This window comes from Mus pahari, chromosome 18, assembly GCF_900095145.1.
Source record: "Mus pahari chromosome 18, PAHARI_EIJ_v1.1, whole genome shotgun sequence".
Lineage (NCBI taxonomy): Eukaryota > Metazoa > Chordata > Mammalia > Rodentia > Muridae > Mus > Mus pahari.
Window position 1 is genome coordinate 4339875 of NC_034607.1, and position 9735 is coordinate 4349609.

Genomic DNA, 9735 nt, shown 5'->3' on the forward strand with positions numbered 1-9735 from the left:
CCCTTGGTCTTGCAAACTTTATATGCCCCAGTAAAGGGGAATGCCAAGACCAAGAAGTGGGAGTCAGTGGGTAGTAGTGCAGGGGTGGGGGGAGTGTATAGGGAACTTTCGAGATAGCATTTGTAATGTAAATAAAGAAAATATCTAAATAAAAAGAATTCTCACTTTCCAACTTTGTGAATGTGGATTACTATAAGCCACACAAATATGAGTACCTTTAAGGAACAATCAATGTTTAAGACTCTGTAGATAACCAGATATCTCAATGTTTGAAACTTCCTGACTCAGTGACTTCTGGCCAAGACTCAGAGTATATTGTTGCCAGAATAAGGGGGACAATATCAGGGAAAGTAACTTGTCCTCTAGGAACCCAGATCCCAGAGCTGGATCTGAGCTGTGGAGGCATGGCCCCAGAGAGTTCTCTTCTAGGCATTCATCTTTCCATGACCCAACCAAATACCCTCTATAACTACCTTTGAGAATCCTTAAGAGAAACCAATCAAGCTCTTCCTTTCAAGATTATGAAATGAACACATAAGAGCCGAGTCTCTGTCTCCACTCTTCAAACAGGATGAACATGTACGTTACAAATTCTCTCAAGCTACTCCTGGCCATGCCAACAATGACTAGCCATCCTGAGGGTGATTGGGGGTGTTCATAGGGAAAGGACCCAATGTGGGAAACAAAAGGGCTCCATCCCAAGGGGAGCAGTACCAGGAAAGTCTGTCTTCTCCCTAGCCCAGACAGAACATCCTGTTCCTTTCTGCATTTTACAACCTGTTCTGCCCCTTGTTCCCTAATCCCAGCTATCCTCAGTGGCCAGGTTGTTGAGCACCATGGAGTCCTAGTGTAGGGTCAATATCTAAAATTCCACTCTACTTAGGGTCACACAGTGTTTGCTTTTTCCAAATTCGTTTGCCTTGGCCTCACTTCATAAAGCCCCCCCCCCCATTCATCACTCTTGTCTTTGTGGACGATATACAGTTGAAAGAATCAACAGCAGAGCAGGGTCTCCAAGGATGGAACACTGTGCACCATGGATGGATCAGCAGAAGTCAGAGTACTGGGTGACTCTGTGTACAGAGTACAGGAATCTCTGTGTTTTCAGAAACTAACTTCAGAAACTATTCCACATATACAACAATAGCATAACTGGTAAGTGAGTTCAAATCTGAAATCCCAAATTTATAGCTCTCCATGGGGTTTACAGAGTTCTCCATGTCAAAAGTTTATCCTGGAAAATGTAACCCATCACTCAAGTGAGCCTAGGGGCACTCTCCTGAATTTCTGTGCACTTTAAGACCAGACCAGGCCACTTAGAAAGGACATAGGGGAGGGACTTAGTCTACTGAGGCCCAAATAAAGGTTTTTGGCCTGTTGGAATGGCTGAGAGAGGGATCTTGTCCAGGATATCACCCAATCCAGAGGAATTATGGTTGTGATGTGTTGCCTTGAGGGTACTTTAGTCAGGGATTCTTCAAAATAGCCTTCAATGGCCACAATTACATCATGCTGAATGAGGGCCCCAGGACTTGGGCCATTGTTGGCAAATCAGTTGAGATGATCAAACAAGTGTATGAGGAGTCAAATTATACCCAGTTTGTGAAGACTTACTTGGAGGTTGAATGTGTGTACTTCCTCCACACACAGCTGGATTATGGGAAGGAGATTTTGCTGAGAACAGGTAAGGACAGAAAATGCCTGTTTTTTGTGATAAATCTTTTGCCTATATGGCACTGTTTGCAGTGTGAAGTCAAGCGAAGCCTGGGCTGTGCACAGTTGTTGCTGGGTACACCTGGGCTTTCACATTGTACCTTACCACTTCTGTCTATTTTGTCCTCTTTCACCCCTATTCTTTCAATAGGTCATGTGATCTAAGATCTCAGGCAATCTTAGGACCTTGTCCAGTGTCTGTGCTATTCTATCATGTGGTCACTTAGCCTGTTCAGGCCTGAGTCTGATGTTAAATTGTGTCATGTAACCATTCATATTTCAACAGGATTTATACTTATTCTCAGATCTGTGTATGAGTCTGGTATTTTCTGCTGTCAGCTGTCACTGACTGTAGTAGGAACTGTTTCTCTTGTCCTCAACAGATCTCTGTGCTATTCTATCACAGTTGATAGAGTCAAAGCATTGCTTCTGACAGCCATGGGTGTTATATCATGTCTGTAATACCAGCACAGAGGATCTTTCATCAACAGGATGTTTTCAAGTTCATGATCAACCTGGGCTACATAACTGAGGACATTTTCCAAACGGAAAACTTAATAGTATATGGTGGACATACCTCTAATATGCTAAGACCCATGCAAATTAATGTCAAGTCGTATTTGCATTTCATATAGAGTGTTGGTTGATGTAAGGAAGAATATGTAGAAATAAAACAAATTGGGCAATAACAGATAATTACTTAAATACCTAGAGGATTAAACAGTAGTCATTAGAGCATGCACTCACCTTTCATGAAATGGGAAACTGTTCAAAGTGGAGTTAAGTTATCCTGTTGTCCTATATTAATTGCAGTTTACAGAACAGGGCAGGGCAGACACAAAATAAGGAGTCCTGTAACTGAAATCAATAGCATTATCACAAAAATGAACACTGTTTTGTAGACTTTGTATGTAATGCCTCTTTGTAGAGATTTTGCTCTAGTTTCCATATACTATTGAGCAAGGCACACCATACTTGGGACCCTAAAACACATGTGAACACTTCATCTTGCTTGGGTTTCTGAATTCCAGAGGCATGAAGAGGTTCATGTACACGACAGTCCCCCCCCCTTTGCTTAAGGATAACATCTTTGTATCAGTGCCCCCTAAAGAGGTAGGGAAGTCAGGTTTCTGAAGCATGTGATGGGTGCTTTGTGAATGTGTGTCTGTGGGACACGAATCCTACCTAAAGTGAGAAGCACATTTCTATGTAAACCGTATAGACCTTCAACAACATGACATATCAGCAATCCTCTATCCAATAGACATCATTAGCTTCCCTATATACCCTGACCTCAGTAGGAGTCTCCTGGTTCTCTCTTCTCCACTTGAGAACTCAGCATACACATTTCCCTTCTCTATCCTGGTGCTTACTTTAGGTATCTATACTAACCTACCATCCTGTCCCAAACATAGGGGATCAGGGTCAAATTTTGAGCATGATTAGGGGCTCACATATCACTGCCTCCAGATTCACACTCCATGTGGCATTTCCATAACAAGGTATCCAGGCATAGCATCTGGGATGCCACTTTGTATTGAGGTTGATCTCGTGCTGCTATGTATTAAATGATAAACATTTGCTCCAAATGCCTCATTGTACACTGAAGAGTGAAATTTCAGGTATACCCACATGTGTTGTATAAACTTTGTCCCCAAATCTAAATCTATTTATTAAGTAAAAGTGACTATACCAAATAATGGAGAGACAGAGATAAACAGGTTGTGATCTATAGAGCTGGGAGTCTCATGGAGGCACCACAAGGAGAGAGAAAAGAAGGCAGAAGAGGAAATCAAGGAAGAAGACAGATACAGGAGACAGCAGCCATGATGCTGATTTGATAATGATTATGTAGGCAGGAGAATTAGATGCTGAGGACAGGTTAATGAATCAGAAATACCCTGGGGCAGACTCAAACAGCTAGTACTTGGGGAGGGAAGCTGAGAATCTAAGCAATCTAACATGTAGAAAAACAGATTATGGTTAATTCATCCAGTAATTATGTCAGGGCTGTCTAGAAATACCATAGGACCCTGCCTCAATTATTGAGGGGCTGACCAGGGCATATTAATAACTAATAGAATTTAAAACTTAGTCTTCAAGCTTTGGCAAGGAAGTGACACCTGGAATGAATGTCAGATCAGTGAATGAAAATATTAGTCTTGAAGTTGATAGGAGGAACAGACTGTTGCCTAGGACTATGGCCAGACTCTACCCAAGTGCCTGGCCTCCTAGCTTTAACATTAGAAATAGAGTTCTTTGAGGAATCACTGGGATAAGTATCACAAGGATCAGAATTAACAAACCCTGCAAGTCTTTTCTAAGAACAATAGGTGACCTTGGATTCAAAGGACCTATTTTGTCTGTGGGTAGCAGTTATTTTATCTTCAGTGAAATAATGGTCTCTCAAAATTTGGTACCCAACATAGTCACTATGGAAGGATATAGACCAGATAAGCAAATTTACCTCAGAGATACACAGAATCTCTAAGTATGTGCAGACCTGTTGAGACGTAAATGGTCTGGAATTGCTGATATACTGGACCTTTAGGTGGGACTCAGAAGTTGTGACACAGGTCAGGAGAACATGGATCAGGGTAAAGCAACTTGTTCCCAGATCCTGCTCCTAGGATACAGGACCAAGAACTGTATTAGAGCGAGGAGACAAGATCTAGAGTTCCTAGTTCCTAGGAGTTTATCCTTCTGTTACCCTACTCACCATGTCTATCCTTCTTATTGGTAATTCATAGAGACAACTATCACCTAATGCTGATGAAGGTTATAAAGTAAGATGAATTCAGTCCTTACTCAGCTTATACTCCTAAAGCAAAATGAGGACCCCTGAATTCTGAACCTTTCTGATCCATGTCTCAGGTTCAGAACCATATGCATGGATCCAGAGTTAAGGAGGGAAAGAACCTCTGTACAGAGGAGCCATGACTCAGATTGGCTTGTGTTTGTCATCTAAGAATGTGCATTTCTGATTTAATTCACCTTGACTCTTTCTTTCTCCCCCTGGTGAACTGGGCTCTAAAGTATCACTAAATGTAACTAACATTTGTTGTGGGCTCCTACATAAAAATAGGAAATGGTACCATATAGGAAACTTCAGAGAACTACAAAGAAGCTCAATCTGCAAACCAACCTTGCATAGTATGAGTTGTGGAATAAGGCAAGATGACTCCCTTTGTAGAGTTGCAAAGGACAGTGTTCATGTGTGTGTGCGGGGGGTGGCAAATGGGAGGTGAAAGGCCATCCAGAGAATGGGTAAAGAAAGGTCAGGTGACTGTTTCCCAGGGTGCTTAGCAAGGACTCCCGTGAAATGGAAATGTGCACTGTGAGGGAAGCTTTGCAGTATGTGAAGGATTCTTCCAGCTAGGCTCCAGATCAGGAAGTTCCATTATTTTCCTCGAATAACCATCAGCTGGGGACCAAGTCAGCAAACACTTGAGCCTATTAGGTGTATTTCTCATTCAGACCTTGTCCTGGCTCTTGTTTAATTTTTGTCAATTTGACAAAAGTTACCTTTATACAGGAATAGGAACCTCAATAAAGAAAATGGTGCCAGTAGATTGTCAATAACCAAGATTGTAAAGTATTTTCTAGATTTCATTGATATGGGAGGGTCTAACTCACTGCTGGGCAGGTGTTTCTATATTATGTTTTAAAGTAGGCTGAGCAGGCAGTAAACAGCAGTCCTCCAAGAAATGCCCCTGCCTCCATGTTCCTTCCTTGGGTTTTTGTGCTAACTTCCTCACTGATGAAATGTGACCTGGGACTTGTCGGATGAAATAAAACTCTTTCTTCCTCAAGTTGGTTTTGGTCTCGGTCTTGGATTTTTTTGTCACAGCAATAGAAAATAAGACTAATATAAACCACCATTGTGCATACATGGCAATTTTACAACTACTCCAAACTTGTATTGAGAGAGAACTGATTTTATGGGTAATTTTCGTTTTGACTCCTATGGATATTTGTGTGTGTGTGTGTGTGTGTGTGTGTGTCTGTGTGTGTGTGTCTGTGTGTCTGTGTCTCTGTGTGTGTGTCTCTGTGTGTATGAGGTACATACCAGTTGACTGGATATGCCTGTGGAATCCATAGGAAGACCTCTAATCCAGTGGATTAGCTGTAATAATGGGAGGATGTGTGTGGCCCTTTGATCATACTGGGAAATGAACTCAGGTCCCCCACACAAGCAGCAAGCATATTTAAAAATCGAAGTCATCCTTCCAATCCCATGGTAGTAATTTTTGAATCTTTTTCTTTGTTGGATCCCATAGCTTAGAACAAATTGATTCACCTGGCAGATTCTCCATCACTTACTGAGGACTAAATCAGAGCAGACCTCCTAAACATGGGTAAGGAAAGGCAGGTTGTTTGAAGACTTGACAGAGATATTCTCTGTGTGTTTATTGAGACATCCTGTCCTGCCCAGTCCTGGAAATCTTCCAGCTTGCAAGTCCCACAGCTTGGTCTACACCTGGGATACAGCACCAAGCCTCTGGCAAAGGATGAAAACTGTGCCACATCTGACCTTACAGCACTTGGATTCAGCAGGGAGGGAACAGATGATGTAGAGGAGGTATTTCTCAATATGCTTAACCACTGCTTCCTGTTTCTCAGCCTGCCATGCAACAGCTATAGAGCCATAGAAGCTGCTATAAGCCACAAAACCCATATTATGTCACCAAGACAAGTTCAGACCTAATAAAAAGAACCATATGAACATAAATGTAGCAGGATGTGGCTGCATCTCCACAGGATTCAGGAAATTAAATGGTATCTATAATTTGGGTGGTTGATATTTTTAAAAGACTCTCCATGTATGTGTAGAGTGTGGTGGAGCAGGTCTGTGTCTTCAAGATCTTTGGAAGGTCATCCTGGTGTCATAAGTTGAAGGTGGAAAATATTTTGAGTTGGATTACATCAAAGATATATTCTTAGTACATTGTCTATCATAGCTCCTGACACTTCTACTCTTGGACTTTTAGAGATATGATGTCCATGATCACCGACAGAAAAGTTAACTCCATCCTAAATTTCATGATCCTTCTTTAGATCTTTCTTATTTGAGATCGTCATGAAGCCAAAGATTAGTACAGGTAGCTTGAGCTGGCCAGGAAAGAATCCTGATATAACAGTGAGGCAATGAAACCCCAGATCAGGAATGAGAGCTGGACACTTCGGTGTGACCCTTTGCTTTCCTTTCCTTCTTTGATTCTGTCAGTCCGATCAGCATCTGGGGAAGGACTCAGGAGGATGTTGTTAACAGGACAGGTACATTGATCAGGGTAAGCAACTAGTTCCCAGACACTGCTCCTGGGATACCAGGGCAAATATCTGTATCTGAGGCTAGGTAGCAGGGCTCTAGAGATTCCTCACATGGTAGTTAATCTTGTCACTGATCTTGCCAGGACATTCACATTTCAAATTCTTAGAGAAGCCAGTCAACCTCAACTGGATGAACAAAGTTATATAATAAATAAAGACCAGTGTGGCCCCTGAGCAGTTATGCTGTTTCTATTTTCTATGTGGTTTTCTCTAAGACTGGCCTCATGGAACCTTGGTACACACACACACACGCACACACACACACACACACACACATGCACACACATATTCACACACATACACACACACAAGTAATATATACATACATACACACATATGTGTACATAGAGAGAGAGAGCAGAAGAATGAGGATGAGGGAGAGGAGGAGGGTAAGGAAGAGGAGGAGGAAAAGAAGAACAAGAAGGAGGAGGAGGAGGAAGAAGAGGAGAAGAATAAATTGTAGTGTTTGCAGAGATAGCACCGAGGCTAGGAACTGTTGGCACTCTTGGAGTAGTCCAGGAATATTCATGATTCTCTGTCTTTCAGGACAATATGTTAGTTAAGGTAGAGATATACCTTTATGCAAAACACTTATATGCATAAATGATAAAACAAATGTATCTCTCAAAAGAGAAATTGTAAACTTTAAAGCAGCTCTTGCATTATATCAGACACTCATCTTTTAATGCCCCCATGCTATCACCTGTGAATGATGAGTTTTATAAGTAACTAATATGTCAATGAGGTCTCATTCAGCAATATTTTAATTATAGAATGTATTGTTGCAGACAAATATAGTTACCTCGTCAAATCCATACAGATATTCAAAACAACTGAGAGTGGGGGTTCCTTGCTGTGTGAAACACAGAGTGCTTTGGGCACTATGACCCTCAGTACCTCTTAAAAACATAACAAACAAAATACCATAATTAGTTACAGTGGCAAAGCTCATAAACCAGCTCCTGAATTTCTAGAGAATCCTCAGCTACATGTCAAGTCCCTGTCCATCCCAGCCCACGTCAATCAATATTTCACAAAAAAGAATTTAAATGTTGACATACTCCTAGTGACATAAAAATGAGAGTGAAAATGAAAAAAAAATTTCAATGGGGTGTGTTGCCAGAAGAAGAGGGTGAGGGCAAATTCCCAGGTTGGACTTTCAAGCTGGAGATCTCATGCAGGAGCCTCTGCTCTGAAGGCCAACACTGGGGCTTTCCACATCCCTATTTACACTGTCACTCTCCTTAGTTGTGTGACATGATCTTGCCTGGACAATAATGATTTGAAGCTGGAACTCAGACCCTTTGGGATACAGGTTCATAGAGTAGCATGAGCTACTGAACACTCAACAATGGTTCAGAGTGAATGACAGGGAAAAGTCACCATTCCCTCCCCCCATTCCCAAAGATAAGAGTCACAGAGTCCCTTACCAATTTTCTGCTGCTGGCAGCTGCCTTCCCCTTGACTCATGCTAGATCAGGTGACAAAGCAGACTGGAGGCCTATATTCTCTTCCTTCTCAAATATAAACTATGAGTCAATGGATGGGTTGCATAGCAGCATTTCCACCCTCCCAGGAGAACATTAGGATTATTTGAGCACTTAAAATTCTTACGATATACTTAACAACTTCTTTCTAATTTTTCTGTGTATGCTTGGTTTCATGCATCTTGATTTTTGAGACAGGTTCTCTCTCACTACGCTATCTTGCCTGTGACCCAAACCTCAGTCACTGCCTTAAGGCTGTCCTTGAACTTCTAATGATATGTCTACTTTTAAAAGTGCTCAGATTAAAGGTATGTGCCACCACTAGTGTCATTAACATCTTAATACCTATAAATTATCTTTGCTCTGGTGCATGGCTGGAGAGAGGGTGGCCTGCAGAAGTGGCACAGCTTCTGGGAAAGATTCCGTTTCTGGCTCCAGTCATCCTGCACCTTTCCTGCCCTAGGAGGGGAGTCTGTCTGCCCAGGAAGGGTCTCAAGGCCTGAACTGGCAGGAGAGCCATCTTTGCTCTGGTGCACTGCTGGGGAGAGGGCAGCTTGCAGAAGTGACACAGCTGCCGGAACAGACTCCATTTCTGGTTCCAGACATCCTGCACTTTTCCCACCAGAGGAAAGCTGGTAAGAGAGCCGTCTTTGCTCAGGTGCACTGCCAGGGAGAGGGCGGCCTGCAGAAGCAACACAGCTTCTGGGAAAGATCCTGTTTCTGGCTCCAGTCATCCAGCACCTTTCCCGCCCGAGGAGGGGTATCCACCCGGGAGGAGTCTCAAGGCCTAAGCTGGCAGGAGAGCCATCTTTGCTCCAGTTCGCCTAGGCTCCAGTCTGCACTGGTGAGAGTGTGGACCACAGAAGCTACACAGCTTTGGGACAGACAGAAGCAACCTAACTTCTGGGACACACCCTGTTTCGGGCTCCAGAAATTGGGGCACCTACCTCAACAGAGGAAAGGTGGCCTCATGTGAGCACTCTGTCTGCTAGAGCAGGTGAGAGAGTCAAATTGTCTTCAGGGTTCCTCGGTGGCTAGTCTGTGCAGGTGAGTGAATAAACTGCAGAGGCAACACGTCTTCTGGAACAGGCCCTGTTTTGGACCTACATCTTCAGCCAGGAGGCAGATCTGAACACCAGGCCTCTGTGCACCTTCTCTGCTAGAGGAGAGCTTCCCTGCAGAGAGTAATCTGACTACTGAGACT

General features: G+C 42.8%; 1 pseudogene; it reads left to right on the top strand.

Annotated features, from left to right (window-relative positions):
- The first annotated feature begins 571 nt into the window (after nucleotides 1–571).
- The window catches only part of LOC110336009, a 64119-nt pseudogene continuing 54955 nt past the window's right edge, over nucleotides 572–9735 (top strand).